Here is a 25,471-nt window from a genome sequence, read left to right as displayed (position 1 = left end):
AATATCAAACATGGGAAAGTCATTGGTGCGTGTAAGCAGGTAAGAGTAGTATGCACAATGAGAGTGCGAGACCTTCTTTTTAGTCTACACTATTATGCGAGTTGGCCATTTATTACTGCTAGTGAAATTAAGATAAGGACAATTTTGAACTACTCAGTCATTGACCACTTGTAAATTTTAAATTGTTACCACCTCGTTTAGGTGTAAGAAGATGTTGCTTCGCTACATATCGTTCACAAAGTGCAACGAGAGGAGTCCGAGGCCACTTTTAAATTTTAAATGGCGAGATCTTTTACCACGGAGCTGTGCTAGTACAGCGAACGGAAAATAATTAAAAAAACTTAATTGTCTTCTACTCCGGTAGGGCTACAAAAATGCTGCGTCGCAAGAAACTCTTCCACCGATTTAGCAAGGATACAATTTTCGAGATCAGTTGTAAATTTATTTTAACCATTTCTTTAAGAGTACAAGGATGTTGTTTAGTATCAACTCTTGCATCGAAGTTGCAACCGAAGCATCATGAGACCAGCTATATAATTAGAAATGTCAAAATATTCTACCACGAGGTCATGCTAACAGCGAACACTTATTTTTGTTTTTACGCAGCACAATTAATGGCAAAGTGAGATAAATCAAATCTTACTGTAATGTGACAAGTTCATCCCTTGTTAGTAGTATCGTTCTTGAAAATACTGGAATTGCTGATCTTAGGCTGTTGGTATTTCTATAATAATAAAAAAGATATAAAAAGAATTAAAGAATTACTGATAAAAAAAAACATATTAAATAGTTCATAGCCTGCCGTTTGTATTTAAAATGTAAAAAAATGACGTGCGCACTTTTAAACCGCATTTGAAACAAATTCAAGATGATAATAAATTTACATGTAGCCTCATACTATATATACTGGTTGATGGTGATTACAACATTTCTAAATGATCTCGAAATGTTCTCGGAGCAGAATCGGTCCAAAACATTTTGCGAAGCAACTTGATATTTATATTTTAAACTTTACAAAGTGACCTCGGTTTTTGTACCCCTATACGAGATGGTAATAATTTAATATAGATATATATAAAAAAAAAACGATTAAAGAAAAATTGATAAGTTACAATTTACAATAGGCCTCAAGGGGTTCTCTTACCCTTACACAGGATCGTAATAATTTTAAAATTTACTAGTGGCCTTGGGCTGTTTCCATATCCTTACACGAGATAATACATTTCTCAAACTTACATATGGTAAAATGTATTCTTGCACACGTACACGCGATAGTAATAAGCGGCACAAAGAAGGTATTCTCGTATCCATATAAGAGGTAGTAATAACTTGAACGTTACAAGCGGCCTTGACGTACCGCAACATGAGAGTGAAAAATTACAATGGGGAAAAATTAAAATGTAATAGTTCCTTCGAACTGAATGGTACAGAAGTGTTTTCATATATTTATTTAGCTAACTGTAATAAATAGGAAATGTCTATAGCATAAGGTGGAAAACCGGCCTCGCCCTCTCCAAAATATACTACTGTGGATGACGTCATTGCTCGGGACTTGTGACTCGGTCGGCTTCTTTTCGGTTTATCTGGATTTAGATGTATCTGTTAGTTATATCTCCACCACAACGACAATTAATACTCATGAGAAAGTTGTGGTTTATTAGTATTAAAAATATAATTTGCCATGGATGAAATATATTGCCAGCCATGCAAAGCGGCTGTATTGGAGAGTCAATAAAACGTTTATTCTCGCTACGGCCGTTACACGTGATACATACGTTATTACCACTGCACGAACAGTATCGTTTTCGTTCGCACTGAGTAAGTTTGTGCCACTATATGAATTACCGTTTGCACTCTTTCATGCATCGCGTCAAACTGCAACTGCAAGATCCTGATCTGCCGAAGAATAATGCGCATGCAGATCAGGCTCTATGTTGTTTATTTTACCGATTACTCCTAACAAACTGTACAGACCCAAATTTGACGGCGTATTATGCGACGGCAGATCTGGACGTGAACAGTTTGCAATTGGATTCGTCTTATAAACAAGTATCTACGGTAGTCATAAGTTTTACAGTTTCTGAACTGAGAGAATGAATATACCCTAACAAGGAATCCAAAATGCCTGCCAGCTAACCATAGCATATGAATAGTGTACTTTTAAGAGTGATTGATGTACATGAATAAATTATGAAGATGCAATAAAAATAACCTCTTCCGGTAAACCTTGACAAGCAGACGATTAATTCAGATTAATTAAGCTGTACACGTAGATTGGTGTAATTGCACTGTAATGTGCATTTATGATTGCAGGAATATTTGCTTGCACTATAGTGAACCTGGATGAAAATACGATGGTAACCTTGGACTTCGCAACAAGATGTAAAACTGAATAGCGTGACATTGATGACAGTACGGTTAGGGACTTATAAGCTCTTTTCCAACGACTGATGCATTGTAATCAGTGATTAAAAATACAGAAGTCATGATTCATTTGCAAATGGCATGATAAAATAACAAAAAGTACATAAGAATTACAGAATCTCCAAGCATTTTGTTTGTGTTTTTTTCATTTTTATTTTTAATGTATCTTCAACAATCTGAGTCCTATTGCTTCGATGTCTACAATGTGGCAATTTATAGTGATATCTAACACTGGGACATCTTGCCGCAGATATGTGACATCATGTCCCACCCATTCATATTATCCTGACACCAGGCCGACCAGTCCTAACATTAACCTCTTAAGTGTTGAGCGCCATTCGAGGCAGCTGCTAGTACCAGTTTAAAAAGTCTTTGGTATCACTCGGCCGGAGTTAGTACTTGCGACATTCCGCATCTGAGGCGGACGCTCTAATCACTTAGGCCACCGGAGATTCGGCATGCAAAAACTAGTCAGGGAGCCGCTACTCGGTTGGTCCGTAGGTCTACAAACAAAAAACAGTCGAGGACCTTCTACTGGGGTCGTCCCGTAGAAATGACAGATTCTACAAGCAAAAGCTTGTTAGGTACCCGCTGCCCGGGGATCCATAATATTGATAGACTCTACAAACTATGCAGTGATCCGTTATTTGGATTCCCCATATGAATCACAGATTCTACAACAACATAAAAACTTGTCGGGGATATGCGATCCCTATGTAATGGTAACCATGCTCAGACTACCATAATGAACAAATGATTGGCTTGTCTGGTTCTCAGCCCGTCTGCAGTTTCCGCGCAAGTCAAACGAACCACTGGGGTGATGTCCAAACTTTTTACGAAACGTGTGTTAAATGCAAATTTGCACCGCCTATCCACATGGAAACTTCTTCTTAAGATAGAGTTGTCCTTATTTTGCAGATGCAAGAGACTGCACAATCTCCATATATACATTTAATCCTTATTTAGTACTTGGTGTAGTGTCCATATTTACCGATTGAATTACAGCCTTGACCTGGACTAGGTCTGATGTTCTGTGTGACCTCAGTCTAGAACTAGGCGATCATCCATTACTGTAAAAGTGTTTTGATGGAACGGTAATTTCAAGCGAATATAGTTTTCTAGGTCACAACTTGTGATTCAAAATCTGAAAAGTGCAATATTTTTTCTTTAAAATTCCGTGAGACCACCTCTCTCCCACATACAATATTCATCAAGCGACCCTTAGGGAAATATCGTTAATCATTGCGAGTTATAAATTTAATTGTTAGAATGTATGAAAAGATCATGATATAATTGCTCAGTCTAAACTTTGAAAAATAACGATATATACTTAGATTTTGGAAACAGCAATGTCATCCGTGCTTGGAAATGACATCAAACTTTGTGTGTGTGTGTGTGTGTGTGTGTGTGTGTGTGAGAGAGAGAGAGAGAGAGAGAGAGAGAGGATAAAACTGACAAATAACCAGTCTCTTTAGATAAGTTAAATGAATCAAAATTGAAAACACATTTCCTTTTGTGTTTTTCTAACCTATGCTGGACCAATCAACCTCAAAGATATAAAAGCAGTAAAATATGAAGTAAAACATTATTAAATATTACGTTTTTTTTTCTCAGAGAGTTAATGGCAAATATTTTGCCCAAAATAAGCTATGTGGTATATTTATTTTCTCTTTGCGATTTGCATAATACGAAGGATTGAACACACTTGTATAACCTTAAGAAAACCTGATTTCGCCAATGCAACGGAAAGCATTGCATTTTTCCAATCTGCCCAATATTTTCATAATTTAACTTTAGACTGTTTTCGATTTTTCGGGATTTTAGTCGTTGATAAGTAAATATTGATTTTTGGTATATCACTAGTTATTTCAGCTCACAAACTTCCACCGGACCATTGCGTATTCGATAGCCATTCCGCGATTCAAGTACGCTATAGTATTCACTTCCAAGCGCCTATCAGTGGGAGATAATGTCTACTCAGGTTTTCAAGCTCAAAGGATTAAAAAATAAGTGGAAAAAGAAACAATAATACTTGGCCTTTAATCTCCATTTCAAGTGCAAACATTTATCACAGACTCGATTTATATTGCCAGTTCAAATTGGACGTAGTAACGGCACGGAAAACGAATTCAAGAACTTGACTAGTATTGATTAGGAAGTATAGATTCGGGGAGGGGGATTAAAAACGATCACAATGTATTGAATAGTAACTGAAGCCCTATAGTGGTAATTCCTCCAGACCGCTGTATTATACTCCATAGGGTCGTCAGTGCCAACCGTCATATATCCATTCCTGTTAGCACCCATTCATTACAGACTGTATTTCTTGGACCGTCTAGTTTTGCCTAACACTTATTTTTCTTGAAAAAAACACTTGTTTCGAAAAATAAATGTTGTCAAGCGCTGATTCATTTTTTTGTCTTCCTGAATTCAGTGCCGTTTTCATTGTTCGTTTTCAAGCGGCAAGATAACACAATATATTGTACATGTTCATCATTACATTCTGTTCGTTGAATCCATTTATAAGATTCTCTCTCTCTCTCTCTGTCTGTCTCTCTCTCTGTCTGTCTCTCTCTCTCTCTCTCTCTGTCTCTCTCTCTCTCTCACACACACACACACACACACACATTGCGACCTAGGTCTTTTCGACCCGAAACTGGAGACAGCGTATGACATCATTAATCAGTCGCACTTGGTAATGCCGTTAGTGGAATACCAGTTAAACTTGGAGCACTGCGTAGTCATGGGTTACCAGACTTGAACATCAGACGACAAACCGCGCCATTCTATAAGGCTCCGTAGCGGACAGGTCCAATTAGAAAGTTGCAGTTGAAATTTCAATGTCGTATGTCGAGAAATCCAATATAACGTGTTGGATGAAATTGCACGTCCTTAAAGCTCCATTTTCTAGATCGAGACTTTAGATTTTATGTGTTGAATTATACAGTGGTGGTGTAAAGTTCTATTTACTATGTCGACGTTTTACAGTGCATATTTTTAATTACACAGCGGTGGTTGAAATTTCAATATCATATGTCGAGAATCCCTAATTCACACGTTGTGTGTAACTGTTTGTGATGAAAGTTCCATTTCATATGGTGAGTATTTAAATTTCAACTGTTGAACTTCACAGCAACGATAAGCAGCCTCCTTGTTTAAAAATAACGCGGTCCGTTCACTATAGCGACCTCTAGCGAAGAAATTCATAGTAATTCTCGACCTGTGAATTTAACTTTCAAACTGCAAATGCATGAAACGTAATGGCGCCTCATAAATGAATACACAAATGATGTATCTTAACACTCGGTATTATTTTGAATTGTTAAAGTGGACATTGTAATGTTACTTTTAACACCAACGCATCATTTCACCACATAACAATAAAATTTCTGACGAGCACAATAAAATGTCCAACCACCGCTGTGTAATTCAAACGACACAATCTAAAAATTCAACATACGAAATGGAACTTTCAGCACAATCAATGTGATTCAACATGTTAAATTGAAACCCTCGACATATGACATTAAAATTTCAACAACCGCCGTGTAATTCAGAAGATATGATCTAACTCGACACTGGATGTTGAATTTTCAACCAGCACTGTGTATTTCAACAGATGAAATCTAAATACTCAACATATGAAATGGAACTTTCAACATAAGCACTTTGAACCAATAATGTTATGTATATGTGATTTAATTATATCTGATTTAATATATATTTATTTCAATTTAATTGTTTGTCAGTTTCATTTTTTGTTAAATTTTTGTATTACATGCCATTGTAATGTGAATTTGTTCTCTAGAGATGATACTTTTTTTTAGAAAATAGTTTGACCATGGCTGTTTGTTTTATAAATACCAGCTGTTGATCTAAATCCTGACCTTGATTCAAAATTTGCAGCAACCCCCTAAACAAGTTCTATTTTTAAAAAAAAAATTATTGGCTGTTGTCGAGGTCATGATGGGACTATGTGTTTAAGATGTAAACAATTTTTTATGTTTTTTATTTCTTAGAGTAAAATGATTGGTTTTCGTCAGGCTCACACTGGGTGTGCGTGACCTTTAACAAGTACCTAATTTCTATAAGCTTTTAGAACATGATCACGTGACCCTTGTTTACGTTTTAGGAGACGATGTAACCTCTGTTTTGGAGGGTTATTCTCAGTAGAAGCTGGGCTGTTACAATGGAAGTTGTATGTTGTGCTGTTTGGAGTTATTTCAAATTACTTGGATTCAAAAGGATTAATTCTTTTGTTCCTGGAAAATGTATGTGCTCATGTGAGATTCTTAATCAAAGACAGTTCTTTTATAAAAAAAATGTATTCAGCTTTCCAAAACCGGAGTTATAATTCTTGTTTCTACAAGGAACTGTAGACTTCAAAACTACAGGTTACATCATATGTCATCGTCTTCCATCTTGGATTCTTCATTGGAATTCGAACTTGAAATCAGTAGAATATTTTGTTATTAGGACTACTAAAATTTTATTCTTGGATTATTTTTGGATTTTTTACAGAAATTTTTAGGGAATTAAACTATTGTATTTTTTTTCAAAGTTTGTTTTCACTCTTTCTTGTGTTACTGTTTATTCGAGCCTAAACACGTGACTTAATAATACGTAAATTAGAAATTCTCGACGTATGACATTGAAATTTCAACCACCGCTATGTAATTCAAACGACACAATCTAAAACCTCGACATAGAAAATATAACTTTTAACCACTACTGTTAATTCAACATATACATTCTAAAATCTCGACCTAGAAAACGGAACTTTAAGGACAAACATTTTTTGATACAATACATGAAATTTGAATTCTAAACATATGCCATTAAAATTTCAACGGCAACGTTCTGACTGGACCAGCTTTTGTCCGCTACGGCTCCTCTTACCATTCGATGGTAAGCGTGATTGTACGATGGCGGGCTTTTGGTCAGATCTTGCCCGCATTCTAAATTCTGGTACACCCACGGCTGGACCATGCGGTACCATTAACTGGTGTTACAATGATGGGTGTTACCAGGTGTAATATTGATTAAGACACCAGACGCAGTCTTTTGTCTGCTGAGAGAGGACGCATTTTTAAATAATAAAAAATATCGTATTTATCGTGCCATCCTATATTTCCGCACACACACACACACACGCACACGCACACACACACACACAATGGAATTTTAAAAAATATAATTCGAAATGAAAAAGGAATAACTGCGAAGAAAATAATAAATAAAAATGAGAGAGAGAGAGAGAGAGAGAGAGAGAGAGAGAGAAAATAATGCAATATAACATGATTTTATCGTATTTATTGTGCTGTAGAACAGTGGTAGATGCAAAGGAAGTTTTTATTTCCCATTCACCCAAATACACTCTTGGAATCATGTTTCATGAAAGAATTAGATATGCGCTTTCAAATATCCAATCTATTTTTAAATCCGAAAGAAAAAACTTCTATACCTCCTGAGTGAAGAGTGCATTTGAGAGTATCATGCTTGCCTCAAACGTTACAATATAATATGCACATTTTACTAATAAATACCATTTCGATTTAGAAAAAATAAAGCAAATAATGAGTCTACTGAATTAAGTTTATTTATTTCCTAAATAATGCCAGTAATAATGTTTGAGCCAATCATTTTACGCCCTTGTGCTGTATGGGCCGCAAGGCGCTCATCAGTCAAGAGGTCTTAAAAACAGTATTTGTAAGTCGAACCACGTAGACTCCAAGTGACAAATGTATAATTCTATCATGGAACAGGATTTCTATAGTTCATTCAAGTGAATGGTAAATAAAAACTTACATTTGCATCGACCACTGCTATCATATTAACGAAGTGTCGTAGAGTCGCATACACTGTATCTCTCAGTACCGCAAGTTGTAGATGAACGTAACTTCGTCGCGCCAGGCAAAATCTGCGTAATTCTTACGTTTCGGAGCCGGTGATTTCAGTTTGGTGTAATGCAGAAAAGTCAACGATGGCTGGATGAATAGAAAAATCTATCAGGATTAAAACAAGCCGCAGATTATGGCAGATTGCCTTCATGGACGCGAATAGCAGCCTGAGATCGAGGGTCAGGTGTGGAACGAACTGTTTGGTAGTTACTTACCCGGTCTCTATTATAGTATGACAGACAGGTTCCATTGTCGGAACGGGTCACATGAATAATCTTGAGAAGTTTTGTCACTAGGAAACCCTACAACCCAATACCCTTCTTAATGATGTATTCAAGAATTAAATCCGGATATATACCATTGTACTGACGTCTGTATGTTCAGCGTTATGTTTTCTACATATTTTGCATCCATAAATTCCGCAAAACTTATTCTAGGACAACATGAATATGTCCCAGAAACTGAAGTAATGTAATGTTGTATTGAATGATAGTATGTACCTTAAATTATATGAAATTTGTGGACAACAATTACTAATTCATTACATCATGTTTATTATTTTCAAACACCACGCAGCTGAGAATTTACGACTGAAAATGTAACAGTTGCTCACACTTGCAATGCTAAGAAACATTCATGCTCTCTCTCTCTCTCTCTCTCTCTCTCTCACACACACATGCATGCATACATACATACATACATACATACATACACGCACGCACACTCTCTCTCACACACAAAAAGATAGGGGCCTTGTAAATAGACCCGACAGAACTACCACAACAATAACTGAAATTGCCTGTTACACGACGCAAATGTGGCGCCCTCTACAGCAAAATGGCGAAACTCATGTGGCTAAAACATTCAGAAATTAAAGGCTGATTTCTCATAAACTGATGGTCCGATTGTGCTCAGATTTGATATCTTTCTAGTAAATAAAATTAAATCGGTTGATAAAGTACATACTATTTGACATTAAGATTGCTTTCAGTTGCAATGCAGTATGAATATACTTAAACACAGAAAAATATTTTCACTGATGACAGGCATGTTAGACGTAATTATTTAAAATTTAGTCAAAGAAGAAATGAATGAAATCATATATATCCTAAGTATAAGTCTGTATATAAGATATAATGGTGATATTAGCAAGGTAACTGTTTTTACAGTTCGATGCTTTAAATATTATCCCTGCGTATGTGTAATTTTTCTTAACAACTTTGGCCAATACTTAATTATATATGTACTAAATAAAAGCTATCACCATCACTTTTATTAGTGTTTGATACCTCAGAGAGAATGAAACTATAAAGAAAACAGAGAGGAGAAGAAGAAGATATTGGTGATGAAAATGAAGGACTAAATTACCCCCACCAACGAAATATCTTCACAATCGTTGAATGGTACGTGGATTATATAAATTGAGGGAAATTCATCCGTTGAAAGAATAATAATAGAAAATAATCATAAACGTAATTTGTGTAAAATTAACGCGTGTTCCATTTTTTTATGCAGATATCACAGTGTTTTTTCTGTTTTTTTTTTACGACAGTTAAGCTAAATATTTGCCCAGATAACATATCCTGTTTTTTCTTTTTTGCTGCTTTTTGAAAACTCCTTTCTGAGTGATTATAACATCCATTATCCATAAGGATACGGCATTTTTTTAAGCAAGATCACGATGCTATTGATTCTTTATTTGTTTGCAAAGCAGTAAGTAAACAGAAGTAACGATAACCGCTTTGCTCGGTTTTGCCACAGATTAAATTAATGGGACGCCACTGAGTACGATCCCTCACTGACTTGGCTTGTTACAGAAAGTAACACTTTCATCCACAAAGGCTACTCGCATAGTTTCATCCGGATAAATATGATTGGAATAGATGCTGAACGAAGTGGATTTTCTACCCTTGGCTACCGCTGATGAATCGAGTATAGGATGGCAGAATCGACTCAAGAAGGAACATGCCGAAGAAGAGATATCTTACTCTAGATTTGATATTTCGGTTATGATTATACTGTCTGTATCCCTGAAAGGAACCATTGCTGTGTTTTCCTTTAGTAAGTAACTCCCTGTCATGGAAGTATGACCCATATTTTCAAAGAACAATAGGTTTGTAGAAAGGGACTTACAAAACATTTTGGCCTATTTGTCCAAGTCAAGAGGAGAATTACAATTAAGCTTTTTATGTTTTGTTTTAAATTTTTAAGTATGTATTTGGAAAACTCCATTTAAAGCTTTGAAATTCTATAATTAACTTTTCGCTGAAAGTCCGCACGTGAGATAGCCATCGGCCGATGACCAGTTACTAGAATAGGTATTAGGCTTTCCCTTATAACACTCACGTTTATATGCTTGAGAGACATTCTGGTCTAGTGTCCGTCACCTTGCTGACTGACTGTTTATAACATGTACCAATAAAAGAAAATAGGCATAACTTCATAATTGACAAAATGTTCGGTCTCTACTTACTGTTCATATAAGGCTACAGCGGCATAATTGTCAAATGAAGCAAACTTGATTTTGTATGGTGTCGAATGCTAATAAGTAGGCATGGTTGTGCCAGCTTTGACGATAGGCTTATTAGAAGAAAGCGTCGGACCTAAAATTGGTCTGCTGTGACGAGATGCTAAATATTAGAAAGCGCAGGACCTAAATCGGTCTGCTGTGATGATAGGCCAGTTAATAAGATAAGAGACATTTGTTTCGTTTTCCTATAATATGAATGGGATTATTAAAATAAAAAAAAAATAAAATGAAATATAAAAAAACAAAACAAACACCATGCTTTAGTGAAATTTTACAAGTGTATGCCTGGCTGTTGTTGTGGGTTTCACGCCATTTTTCAGCACAGGACAGGCTATACATGTATCCCAGTATAGATGGTGGAGAAAGAACCTGGGGGGTATATTAAAAAAACCTGCGAGAAGCACAGGAGAAGCAACTGGCAAGTTCTTTCACATGCCCACAGTGGCCGAGCCCGAGACTCCGATCCACGCTTACAGAGTTGAGATGGCAGTGATTGGGAAAGACTAGCTCTTTAGACCACTCGACTACCTCGAGCCCTTTATCTCTGGCTGCAACGATATAAACGTAAATATGAACTATCATAGCTGATTGAACATGCATTCATATTTTGTCTAGTTTCAGGAAGTAAAAAGTGTGCAGAGCTAACCATATAAAAGAGTATAAAGATATATGGCACGCAATAGAAAATGCAGCTATGCTAATGTGACTCGATAAAACTGTCTTATGGTTATGTGACATATGTTGGACTTATCTGAACAGATAATTATATGACAAATATTGATTTGACATAGACCAAATAAATTCAAATGCTAAGAAATGTAGAACGACACATGTTGCACGATTTATAGCTTATATATATATATATATATATATATATATATATATATATATATATATATATATATATATATATATATATATATATATATATATATATATATATATATATAAAAGCATTTATCGCTGAAGACTGTAACGTGTGTGTGATTAGGATTTTTCACGTAGCTTTTAACATGAGACTGTAAGGTCTAAGATGTCAGCTAAGATTTGAACTTGACACAACACATTTCGAAAGGTTTACAGCCGGCATCACTCTTTAGGATAAATTAGAACTGGAGTAAATCAATGTGAGCCATTTGAAAGCGTCTATATATCACCAGTCAATAACTATTTATATTTTCTCTCTTGCGAAAAAAAACCCCAATAAAATAATGATGTAAAGTTACCTCATAATTATATGAAAGTTGTTGTCGTCATACTACTTTTAATTAACTTTTTGTTTAAAGTTTATCCCTATCTTATAATTGATAAATCATCTTTGGTCTCTTTTTTGTTATCCCTTTGTTATAATACATGGATCACATTTGGTCTCGTTTCTATTCCTATATTATAATCCACAGGACACCCTTGGTCAAAGTTTTATCCCTATATTATAATCCATGGAACACATTTGATCTAATTAGTCCATATCTTATTTGTATCCCTATCTTATAATCCATAGAACACATTTGGTCTAATTTGTATCCCCGTATTTTAATCCATAGAATACATTTGGTCTAATTAATCAATCAATCAATCAATCAATCAATCAATCAATCAATCAATCAATCAATCAATCCTCTCTGCGCCGTCTGGTGCTTGAGGCGACAGCAAGGGAGCACCATTTCGGTCTGTCGGCTGCTATTATGGGAGCGGTCTGCAGGGTGAGGCCTCGGGTCTTGAGTTCTCGCTCCACGGTTCGGCGCCAGGTCTCTTTGGGCCTGCCACGGTTCCTTTTCCCCTGTGGAGTCCATCTCAATGCCACCCTTGGTAGTGAGTCAGGGGGCCATTCTGCAGACGTGGCCGAGCCATCTCCATCGACGAGTTGCAATGGTATCAACGATGGTGCTTGCGCCCGCTCTGTGCCGGAGTTCCTCGTTCGAGATCATGTTTGGCCAGAAGATCATCATGATCCTCGCAGGCACTTGGTCTGGAAGACTTCGAGCTTGCGTTCTATGTTAGCAGTGGTCTTCCAACACTCTGACCCGTACAAAAGGACGCTCAGCACGTTGCTCTTGAAGATATAGATCTTCGTGTGGGCGCTGAGGTTTGTTGTCCTCCAGATGGGCTTCAGCATTGTGAAGGCCTGGTTGGCCTTGCTGATTCTTGTGGTGACTTCCCTTGTGCAATCTCCATCCGTGGCTACCTTGCTGCCCAGGTACGTGAATTCGTCTACTTCTTGCAGAGGCTGGTCGTTGATGGTGATTGGGTCGCCCACTCTAGTGTTCTTCCTCAAGACTTGTGTCTTCCCTATGTTGACTCGAAGACCTATGGTGCTTGCTGTCTGTATCAACTGTTGTGTCTTCTGTTGGATATCCTGGTGTCTGCTCGCCAGCAACCTGATGTCGTCGGCATAATCCAGGTCATCCAGCATTGAGGTAAGCGTCCACTGTATTCCTTGCCTCCTGCCCTCTGTAGTGCGGCGCATGATCCAGTCAATGGCCAGCGAGAAGAGAATCGGCGAGTGAATGCATCCTTGCTTCACTCCGGTTTCCACTTTGATATGGTTCAGTGAGTAGGTTGTTGTGGATGACTCTGCACTCAAAGTTCTTGTACAGGGACCTGATGACGTTGACAAGTTTCTGGGGGATGCCGTAGTGTCGTAGGATCTTCCACAGAGAGGCTCGGTGCAGGCTATCGAAGGCCTTCTCAAAGTCCACAAAGACCACATAAAGGGATCCATTCCACTCATGTCACTGCTCAAGGATCTGTCTCAGAACGAAGATGTGGTCGATGCAGGATTTGTCCTTCCTAAAGCCTGCCTGTTCCTGGCGTAGGATGCCGTCCACAGCTGTTGTGATGCGTTGGAGAATGATGCGACTGAAAATCTTACTGGAGATGGATAGTAAGGTGATTCCTCGCCAGTTGTTGCAGTTCACTAGATCTCCTTTCTTGGTCTAATCTGTATGCTCATATTATAAGCCATAGAACACATTTGGTCTAATTTGTATCCCTACATTATAATCCATAGAACACATTTTGTCTAATTTGTATCTCCATATTATAATCCACAGATCCTTTTGATAGTATGAGCACAACTGCATGAAGTAAGAATCAAATAACTGTACGACATTCTGTAATGATTATAAACGGTATCCAAAATAACATTGGGGTTACCATTATACTGTCTGGCAATTTCATCTATTACTTTTAATATTTGTTTTCTACAAATGGTATTGTGGCTCAAAAACAAGATGTTTTGTGTTTAAAATAATAATGTATTGAAACCTGTGCGATTTTTTCAGAATTATTGTGACAATTAATAAGCCAGAGAAAATAATCTTTGTTGTTCTTGTTGAAATCATTTCATGATGCAACTTGAAATGTCACACACACACACACACACACACACACACACACACATATATATATATATATATATATATATATATATATATATATATATATATATATATATATATATATATATATATATATATATATATATATATATATATATATATATATATATATATATATATGAGTGAAATAAACGCTTGTATTTTATTCTTTTGATGAAAACAAAACCGGTCTCTAAAGATATCAAAGCTGAAGAGGAGATTTTTTGTTTCCATTCCCTGGGAACCTCACAAACTGAAATGATAGGGTTTGGCGTCTGCGTAATCGTAGGTCGGCGATTTTGAAACCGGTTAGTCTGTCGTTAGGTTGATTTTAGCGAACGCGTCGACCGTCACATTCAGTCTTTATAAACGTACATCGTGAGATATAAATACTGACATATATTGCGTCATATTCATGCGTAGGATTCGTTTAAAGCTTGAATCGTTTTGCCGCCTAATCACCGTTCTTAACTCTTGTCAATTCGATCTTACGAATTACTGAACGATCCTTTTTGTATTAAAAAGACTGAGAAAATGTCTCCCAACATTAATGGAAACTATGGCAATGTGCTTAATTTAATATGCTTTTGTTCTTTGTTTCTCGATATTTATATTTCTTATTCTTTACAATTATTTTTATTCTTATTATACGAATTACCAGGGACGAATTTGCATGTGCTGTAAAACTGATGTAGCCTATATACGAAAATTAACAAGCCCGTCAAGTTTTGCCTCCACCCCCACCCCCGAAAGAAATTGAAATGACGTCCTTGCTATTACTTTCTCTCTAATCAGTTATTCAGCCTGAGCCAGCGCGTTGATACTTGCATGAATCAAGTTTTGCCCCCCCCCCCATCAATTTTTGTCTCCCCCCTCAAAAAATGTTGAAATGACGTCCCTGCGAATTACTTCTCATGGTTGAAAAATCGCAATATACTAACCTTCTATATTCACCGTAACGCACGAGTTCCATTGGAAGGGTTTCGTTCACAAATTATTTATCGTTTATTTAGGTTGCTATTTATATTTCTTTTCCTCCGGATGCAATAAAAAAAATCGTTGTCGGAAGAACGATTTATTCTCACTTAGATATATATCACTTCAGTACGGTGAATGTCTATTTTCTATAATACAAATATACGGGGTACATGCTGTGCTTCCCACGATTTCATTGTTTAAACAGATCTCTATTCATATCGCTTTTTGTCTCACGTTATCGACATCTATTTGATATACTAAATTCAACTACATTTTCTTGATTGTTTGCCTGTATATTGATCAGGATATTTGGCTAAAAGTTTATGTTCATTAGGTTTTTTATATTTCTTTTGCAATGCTTATCTGTTTATTCAATTATTTTAAAGAATTTTAGCTTGACTGGCTAAATACCAAACCAATAAAAGTATGGCCTTTTCTCCGGCGTCCGTGATGCGTTGTCCGTCCGTCCACGGTGCGTTGTCCGTCAGTACGACAACACATACATATAAACACTCTAGAGGCTTCATTTCGGATCAGCACGTAGGACGGATTCTATTATGAGCTACATCTGGTCAATCGGACACCGAACAGCATCGCTGAAATGACACTATAGTCGTTTCTTTTGATTTTCTTTTTTAATTGTCTTGGAACATACACACATTCAGTTGAGGCGATATTGTATCTGATTTGCGTGTGAACACCATATACCAGATTTTGTATGTAAGCTTATATCATCACAGGAGAGGATGTAGAAATATCGTTTTGGGGGAGCGTAAACAAGTAGGCATTAGAACTATACAAAGGAATCACCGGTGGTGGATCAGGGACGCAGCCCCCGGAAGTTCTTGCTTTTTAAGCGATTTCATGATACAATTTTAACTATTTAACTGTAAGGAAAACTTTTTCTATAAAGCGTTCCGATTGGTTTGGGTTTTTTTTGGGGGGGGGGGCGGGGAGTGAGATGGGGAGGGAGAGGGTGCTCGCGTGCCGACACCGCTCTCTATCTGCCTGTCTCTCCCTCCAACTCCCCATTCCAGCTTCGATCAGACGAATTCGATGTTGAGAGACATCCACGTATTTTAACGAAGTGATAATGCTAAACATATGAACAGTCCTTGTGTCATATTTTAAAATCAGATTTGACATTTAAGCGTGTGTATTTAAGAGCTAAGATGAGGTCGACTTTGAAAGACAAACACGCACATCAATGAGACGATCTTTAAATCTGATTGAGCTTGTGAGCACTCGAGAGACCATGCTATATGTTAGGGTTTGATCAGACCTTGGAACGTATGATCTGTAATGAGTTCGATTACGAGCAACCACCAAGCATCTTACTGACTGGTCCTGTGAAACTTTAAGAGACCAAATTTCCAAGCACATTTTGATCATAATTGTTCCATTGGCTTATGTCCGCAGAATCTCAGATGAGTTCGATTATGGGCGAGACCTATTCGTATTAATAAGGGTGAAGACTTAGGAGACCGCGGGAATCACACTTCGACCTTCTGGTCACGAGTAGGTGGGAAAGTGGGAATATTTTAATTGTTTCCAAGGTATGACTCACAGATTATAATGCCACTTGTAATGCCAAGTAAGTGTATATACTTTAATGGTGGGACTATGATCAGTTTGTGAATAATGAACTATGACCTTGTATCCAGGGGAAGCTAAAGGTCCAGTTGACAATGCTGGTTGTATAAATTGCTCTACTTTATGCCGAATAAGTGATCACACACACACACACACACACACACACACGCAAAAGTTTAACGCCAGTCGACAGGCAACAAAAACACGTTTTATACAATGATCGTGCAGATACAAGCTTGTGAGGTAACATAGGCAGATGACAGTGACGCAGTGACATAAAATGTCAAGGAAGGAAAGCTACTGGTTATAGAACATAATGTAAAATCCCGGCGTACTTAAGGTACTCCATGAATAAGATCTAGGCCGACTCGGATAACGTTTACTGATGTAATTCTGTCATATTCTTAAATGTTTAGACAGTTTTATTGTTTTAGAGATGGCTGCAAATCTACGGAAGATTGCCCACGTTGATAAAGCTCGCTGTTTGCCATTGGTGAGCGAGAATTAACTTCAGTGAAGGAGGCATTTGAAGAGACGTTCGATGCATAGTGGAAAATATTATATTATCACAGGCTTTAATTAATCGGCTGTTTTTTTCATATACTGAATGTAATTTGTGGAACGAAGTGGATCGACAACCGTTGGCTAGCGAAGATGTAACGTCATGTACACTGACACTAAATCAGGAAGTGTCTGCTATTACGACAGTAACAATGATGGTTTATGTAAATAAAAGGGTCTTACTTTTATGATACTTTCAAACGAACTTTATAAAACGAACTGAATAATGTTATCTTTTGCAATCCTCGTAAGATTCAATTTGTCACTGGATGAAAGATTAAGGATTACGTTTACTATAACTGCACTGAAGTTTGATGGCAATCCTCTGAAGTGTATTCGGATGCCTCGAACATTCTGCAGGTGTTCTATATGACGTCAGTAGGTTATTTGTGAGGTAATTAGGTGTTATTATATGATTTAATTAAAACAAAGAATATGACATGGTTTATTAACATAGATAAGACACTAGTCACGTGCTTTCCCCTCTGTTTTCAGGCGGTTAGATATACTATTACCGAACGTGAATCAAGAGCGTCAGAGGCAGGAACGGCCTTCGCAAACGCGGGGCGCGATTTGGACTATTTTGGCAGGGCCCCCTGGATTTACGTTCGGGGCCCCCGTGTGAACACGGCATTCGGAAATAAACTTTTAAACAAGTTTTATATGATATTGAACTTACAATTTTTTTCCCATCACTTTAAAATTACATTCTTTTTAGATACATATTTTTTTTAAATTACTAACGAACTAACGAGCTGGACCCCTGTAATCGCGGTACCCGATAGGGACAAATCGGTCCAATCGGCCTTAGGCCGGTTCTGGTTAGAGGAGTATGCTTTGCATTTCAGTCACACGCGTCATTACTAAAAGGTTGACGTCATCTCTATTATTAACATAAAGCTTCTAAAACGTAAGAATAAGTTGTTAAGCTTTCAGAACTGACAGACTGCACGTAACATGCAAGTGAAAAAATGGATAAGTGAGTGCAGTAAAATAGTTACGTGTACTTAAGGAGACATGTCTTGATAAATTGTGATAATGTACAAAGGTGTTCATTTCCTGTACAGATACATTGCAAATGATGACCGGAAGCACGTAGGCAAATTCATGGAAACACTCCTCTTGTCTCACGCATCAATGAACCGCAACGAATATCCAGAGGTCGTTTTGTACATTATAGCACAAGAAATATAGCAGTATAATCATGAATGAAATCTAGAAAATTATTGGCTAAATATTTATTGAAAATCATGTATAACCCCCCCCCCACAACAAAACTACTGAATAAAAAATGATACAAAATATATTTCACCAGTACGTTTGTATGTTTTCAGTCTTAAGTATATAATATAAAAAAAAAAAAAAAACATTTTGTGACCAACCACAATAATTGGAAACTGCATTACCTTTCAGGCATGGAAACACGGCGTACTAATGATGTTGTAAATTTATTCTTCTCACATCGAATACACTTTGGCTTAAATGACTACATTAATCTAATGGTTATTTTTTATTGTTACATTACCATGTAAACCGTGGGCACTGGGGACCAAGTGAGCCGTCGCCGCACTTTCCACCGCCGTTTCCGATACTCCTTGGCACCCCCCCCCACACACACACAACAACACAAAAAACAACAACATGCAAACATAGTTTCCATTTCTTAAACGATCCGCTGCAGCTACCAACAGGAAACAAATACTAAATATATTGGAAAATATGCTTTTCTCTTAGGTATCCTCGCCGCCCCCCCCCCCCCCCACGCCTTTCTCGTCGACCCTGGTCTATGAGAGACGATTCACTGTACTTATTTTCTCTTTTTCCACTTTGAGGCTGGCTCAAAACAGGTTTTATAGTGCAATGTTGCCACTCACTAAAGAATGAAGTGAAAATAAGGAGCGACTATAATCAAATAAGCCGCTTTAAAAAAAGTGGTGAAATAGTTTATTGCAAACACGTGTCAAGTTGACGAATGAAAAGAAATATCTGTGCTGAAATGTTAATTATTTGGGTAACTTCTTTCTCGACACTTCTAGTCATATGTCAGTATTTTGGTCACAGAAAGACGCCAATAAAACTTGGTCACAGAAGTAGAAACAATACACATTTATATACACCCGTAGAATATTCTAATCATTTGATTGCATCAGTCGGATGTTTACTCAACTATACGCGAAAAGTGTTTACTATCCAACGCACGTGTTAGTTCTACATTGAATAGAGTAATATCAAGCTGATAGCTTCCCCACGCACCCCGCGACACAGGTGAATACTATGAAGATACGCAGAATAAATCGTATGAATTAATTGTTTGTTTGCTTTTTAAATAAAAATTTTCGAAATAACATAGTATCACATTTAAAATGTGCTCCGGATTATTCTAACTGATAGTTTTGTTTCTCTTCCAACTTTGATTGAGACAGCCTTGTTTATAGTTGGCTTTGGAATGTACGCATTAAAGCTGGTAGTTGTTTCAAGAAACATTGACAATGACCTTGATAGTTCATGACCTTTTACTACAGATCTGTCGGCCATGTCAGATATGAGCGACGGCGCGCAGGAGGATGGATGGATGGAGAGAGAGAGAGAGAGAGAGAGAGAGAGAGAGAGAGAGAGAAAGATCTTAAGATGGATGGATGGATAGATAGATAGATGCATGCTTATATACACACAGACAGACAGACAGACATATATGCATGCATACACACACATACGTACATACATACATACATACATACATACATCATGTACAGAAAGGGTAGAGAATATGAATATATTCCAGGCTGATCATTTTGACGATCATCATAATGTTTGGGACCGAAAATTGTGTCATTGTTATCACGAAAATACATGTATACAGTTGGTCATTGTCTCCAGCATTACATTCTGACATGGCCAGTACAGGCTTTCCTACCTTTTTTTAGGAACTGCTGTCAATGATGTTCACGAATGACAAAAATGCATTTACTTGCAATTATTATGCGCAGAGAAAAACAGTGTATATTCTGTTTCTGCAAGTTTTATACAAAATCCACTTCTCCTCATTGCCACTAAATGGATTATTCGTAAGTGTCAGTGATATTTCTGTTTCAGTGCATGCACATTCCATATTGCCGTACACTACACCAAGTCTGCAACCAAAAAGGTATGTCCTTTTTTTAAATTATACGTTATTCTTTCACACACTCAGTGCTGAATGTTACGGATCGTTAATTGTGAAATAAATACGTCATCACTATTACCATACAGTATATAACTGTGAGCCATTGCTTCACAGAATGCCATCCTCCACCCGCCTGTACTGAATTATGCTTTACCAGTAGCCCTTTACACAAATGCAGCACCTCGTACAAAGACAAGTTCCACCACCCACCCACCATCCACCCCCTACGAAGTCTCGGTGCGTGAATGTGACAATATTCGTTTACAGATCCAGTATTACGACTCGCCGTATTTACAAATCCAAGAGCAAGTATTTTAGCCACATGGTATATTGGCCAATGTATCCACTGCTGATGCGTGTCTTTAAGCGGAAAGACATGGAGCGCGTTTCCCGGCTCGGCGAGGAGGGAAGGGAGTTTGTAACGCAAGGGAGTTTATCCAAAATCTAATAATCTCCTTCAAACACCTTTTTTTTTTACCTGCTGGAAGCCGCGGCAGGCCGTATTAGCAAATGGAGGCTGTCTGTTGGTCCTTAAGCTGGTGGGGGTGGGCGGAGAGGGCTGTGGGTTGCGCAGTGATATCTGACTCGGCCCCAAGTCATATAGTCTGTTCATCCCCATTGCTTCACAAACATACAGAAGTGTACACACGACAAGACATACACATAATTATTGATTATATTTATTATAACTGGTCCCAAGAGATTGGTCAGGGCCCGTCCGGCAATTCAACATTCTAGCGGAAAGTTATCGTTATGTATGGTGGCGCCAAGCTTCGTATGTTGCATCGAGTTAAATTTTTAAAGAAGAAACATTTCTCAGGTTTTTCTCACTGGCTTTTTAAAAAGAACCTTGTACATCTTATGTATTTTTAGAAGATCTTTTAATTCCCTTTATTTTGGTATTTGATTGATGGGTTTATTTTGGATTTAGAGAATACAGCTTAGCTTTGCTTTAGATGTGCACCAATCAATAAACAAACTGCTAGCTTCGCTTGATCATTTTTAACTTAATGGAATTCGGAGGCAAATTGTAAAAAAAGAGATAACATTTTTTAAAATACATTTTATATTGTCGGTAATTCATTCATTGCACTTTCAGAAACCGGTACTGTGTAGTCTGGCAAAACTCATTTTCCCTATTTTAATAACTGCTGAAGATAGTGTATTTTAGACTAATTAAGGTTGACTTTTTGTGCACGCGGGATCATCCATATTGGTCATTTGTGTGCTTAGATTATGTACAATTTCCACAAGTATAATAACCAATGAAATTTAAGCCTCAGTACAAAAAAAGAGGTAATATCCAATGAAATTTAAGCCCAGTACTGTTGCATGCTGCAAATGCAAACAACTTCACCTTACAACTATCACTCTCTCAGAAGTTCATAATATTTGGAGAGCATCCCCTATATATTGAATAACAAAAAGGGGTCATTTTGTATTTCCAAATTATTATTAACCATCATGGTTTGCAAATTTCCGATAAGGTCCAAATGTATTGAAATCGTCACTATTCACTTTTTTTTTTAGTTTCTTTCAATACGAGATGGCTTTTGTTTTATAAAATGTAAAAAACAATAATTGATTGAATGCAGTAATACTTCATTCTAAATCTACCGTTCTCTCACAATGCCGATATTTGCATGATAAACCTATTCATAAGCTTCAAGCTGAATTGAATTTACGAGGGATTGGTTTGTGGGGGCTGGGTGAGGTAATATTTAATTCAGAAACAAGACATATATATGATAAATGGAACTTTTTCTTTCTCTGCGTGGCTGCATATCGTGAATATCTTATCATGAAGTTTATGCAAGATTTATCTCATCAAAGAGTTAAAGATTTATCTCATCAAAGAGTTAAAGATTTATCTCATCAAAGAGTTAAAGATTTATCTCATCAAAGAGTTAAAGATTTATCTCATCAGAGAGTTAAAGATTTATCTCATCAAAGAGTTAAATGATGATAGAAGTTCAAGCAAGTAAAACAAGATAACAGTATGAAACAAAATCACGGGTTGATTTGAAAATAAACGAATCAGTTCTGAGGTTCAGGTTGTCATTTTGCAAACTGAACTTACAAAAGTTTCCCATTTGGCGTAGTAATTCAACCAAATGAACTCATCCATTGCTCGTATCTTTCGCTGGATGGCATGAGTGTATTATAAGAATTCCTGACTCGTTTTGTGTCTCGAAAGGGCTTTGTTCATGCACAAGCTTCTGAAACAGGAAATCGAAAGCCCAGGTGCTTGCATATACACCATCTGGAGGAACAATGCCATTGTACAGTAAACAATTAGCACCTGAAACTCGAAAGTTTATTTAGATAAGTAGAAACTGTGATTTAGCGGTAATACTTAATTTTGACCAAAGACCCACCTGGTTTTTAAAAAGAACACTCACATGAAAACACGCTTTAAAACTGAATTAGGTATTAGCAGCATTTTTTGTTTTTAAAATGTTTCTTACTGGAAAGGTGCGTACTTTAATTAATTAGGAAATCAACTAGCTTACAACCTTTATAGCATGTTTACACTTAAAACAATTTGGTTTGTTAATACTCATTAGTTTGGATGTCTGTCACGAAAGCTTTCCTGTATTCTTATTTCGTACATAACCTGTAACCGAAATTCATATTCCTGAAGCTTCAAGAAGCTTTTGTGGCAATCAACAGAATGTTTGTGTTGAGTATATTTTGATGCAGGTGCTGAATCAGTCATTTAAAATAAACAATAAACAGATTGATGACTTATGCTGTACTGTGAATATTTATTATTCTTAATGACTCAGATTTAATTTTCCTAAGTTCCCTTATTGTGAAACTTCCCTTTCGTAGTCCGAAGAAAAGCAATGAACAAGCGTTATGAAAGTCTTGCTCTCTGTTGTAAACCGGAGGCCCATGGTTGCCGAATAGTCTAAGGTGTTCGCCACTACAGATCACTGACATTTCAGCTCTGAGTCTCGAATCGGCCAACATGTGTGTGCGCGAAAAAAATTCCAGTAGCTTCCCATGGGTCGTTGGTTCTTCTCAGAGTTTTCCGGAGTTCTTCCTCCACGAAATATACTGCCTGTCATGTATAGTTTTATATTGTACCAAAAAATTACGTTAAACTCACAAACCAGACAAGCCGTTGCAGATCCGTCGATACCTTAGTATTTGAGATTTAATAGTGCCCCTACTTGCATGCGTGGATGGAAACAAGTGTTGTGTTACAACTAGGGAGTATTAATTTCCTTAAACAGAACCTAATTCCAAATTATCTCCCTTGAAATTTATTTCTCGAGATTATTGTTAAATCTAAGATGTACACACGTTCATTGCTAATTTTAGCTGCATCGTAACTGATGAATGTTAGGTAACTTATTGTATTTTCTTCTGAACTGGTCCAAAAAGAAGAACATGTGAGCAACAACAACGACGTAGAAAAATGGAAACTTTTGAGTCTTTGCCAACATGTCTGCATAAGCTGGGGAAAACTTCTTCCCCATAGTTGTACCTTCTTTTGGAGAGAAATCCTTTCATTCAAAATACAGTCGTTCATTTCAGGATAAAACGTTAAGAAAATTTAATTTTTTTTTATGTGGTTGATTTACATCTGGAGTGTCAAGCATCACCTTTCTAAATGAAACCAAACCTTGATCATGCTTCCTGTGATTATACATACCATCATTATTTGCTGATCGGTCCAGTAGCCTAGTGTTTAGAGCGTCCGCCTCGGTTGTTGGATGTCGTGGGTTCGATCCCCGGTTGAGTCATACCAAAGACTTACAAAAATGGTACTAACAGCTGCTTCGCTTGGCGCTCAGCATTAAGAGGTTAGTGTTAGGACTGGTCGGCCTGGTGTCAGGATAATGTGACTGGGTGGGACATCATGCTACATGTCTGCGGCATGATGCCCCAGTGCTAGACATCACTGTAAACTGTCACACTGCAGACATCGTAGCGATATGACTGAAAAATTGTTAAAGCTACGTTAAAAATCCAAATCGCACACATACACACACACTTTTTGCTGTATTCAGAATAAGGGTTTATGTGCTTTTATTGTACTAACATTTTTCATTTGTATCTTTTACACATAAAAAATGATTCTGATCTGAAGGTTTTAGATAAACATATATCCACTCGACAATATGCTCAGTCTCACTTGAATAATCTGAAGCGATTGGCCTGCCTGGTGAGACTTCCTTTGGTATAGTCCAGTTTTGAATAGGTTTATGAACTTTCAGAAGAAGGTTAACTTAATTAGAATTTCATTTTGTCCCCAAAAATAGCTTTTACATAATTTTTCACGTTCAAGTCTAACTTCCAACCCTATATCGTGATTATCTGGTTTTAAAAAAGACAGGTTATATTACAATTCAGTTAATGGCCGTTCTGCACATACTGGTCTCGGTTCATGTCAACGGTAACATTTTTCCCTATTTGCTTTCTTTACTAATAAATTTTTTGTTCTGGAATAAATTTTACTCCTTAATTTCTGATTGACTAAGTTTTGAATTATGAATAAAAATGTCAACTACGTCTTTATTATATATTTTATAATGAGATATTGAAAAGTATTAATGGAAGAAAATGACACCGCCAGAGGGACTATATCAATTTTGGAACTACTGTCGTTCCCCATTTAGGTAATATATCTGATAGTATGTATGCTATTAAAACGTGTACTTTCGTAGTTAGGTCTATTTTATGTTTTTTCTTTCTTCTACTCCTTCTCTCCCTCCCTCCCTTCATCTTTCTTCCTCAAAGTCAGGTTGTAGAGATCTTAAAATGTGCAGACCCTCTATAGTGTATTTTTATGCAAAGAATGAGGTGCCATCAATAAATGCCTATAGAATGAACTCCAGTCAGAAAAACGTATACTTCGAATGTTAACTTTTTAATATTAGTTTTCGAATGAATCGTGTAAACTGTAAGTGACTGAACCTACACAATCTGT

The 25,471-nt window shown here is 37.0% G+C and overlaps 1 protein-coding gene across 1 annotated transcript in view; it reads left to right on the top strand.

Annotated features, from left to right (window-relative positions):
• LOC149797775 (uncharacterized) overlaps positions 1-25,471 on the top strand; it is a 255,380-nt gene that overhangs the window by 56,268 nt on the left and 173,641 nt on the right. The window contains exon 2 of the mRNA XM_089962720.1: positions 20,460-20,511. The gene's annotated coding sequence lies outside the window, so the exon portion shown is untranslated. The remainder of the gene's footprint in view (positions 1-20,459; positions 20,512-25,471) is intronic.

Source organism: Sinohyriopsis cumingii, chromosome 6, assembly GCF_028554795.1.
Source record: "Sinohyriopsis cumingii isolate HCF-2022 chromosome 6, ASM2855479v2, whole genome shotgun sequence".
In the NCBI taxonomy this organism is placed as follows: Eukaryota; Metazoa; Mollusca; class Bivalvia; order Unionida; family Unionidae; genus Sinohyriopsis; species Sinohyriopsis cumingii.
This window is presented reverse-complemented; position numbering and strand designations above follow the sequence as displayed.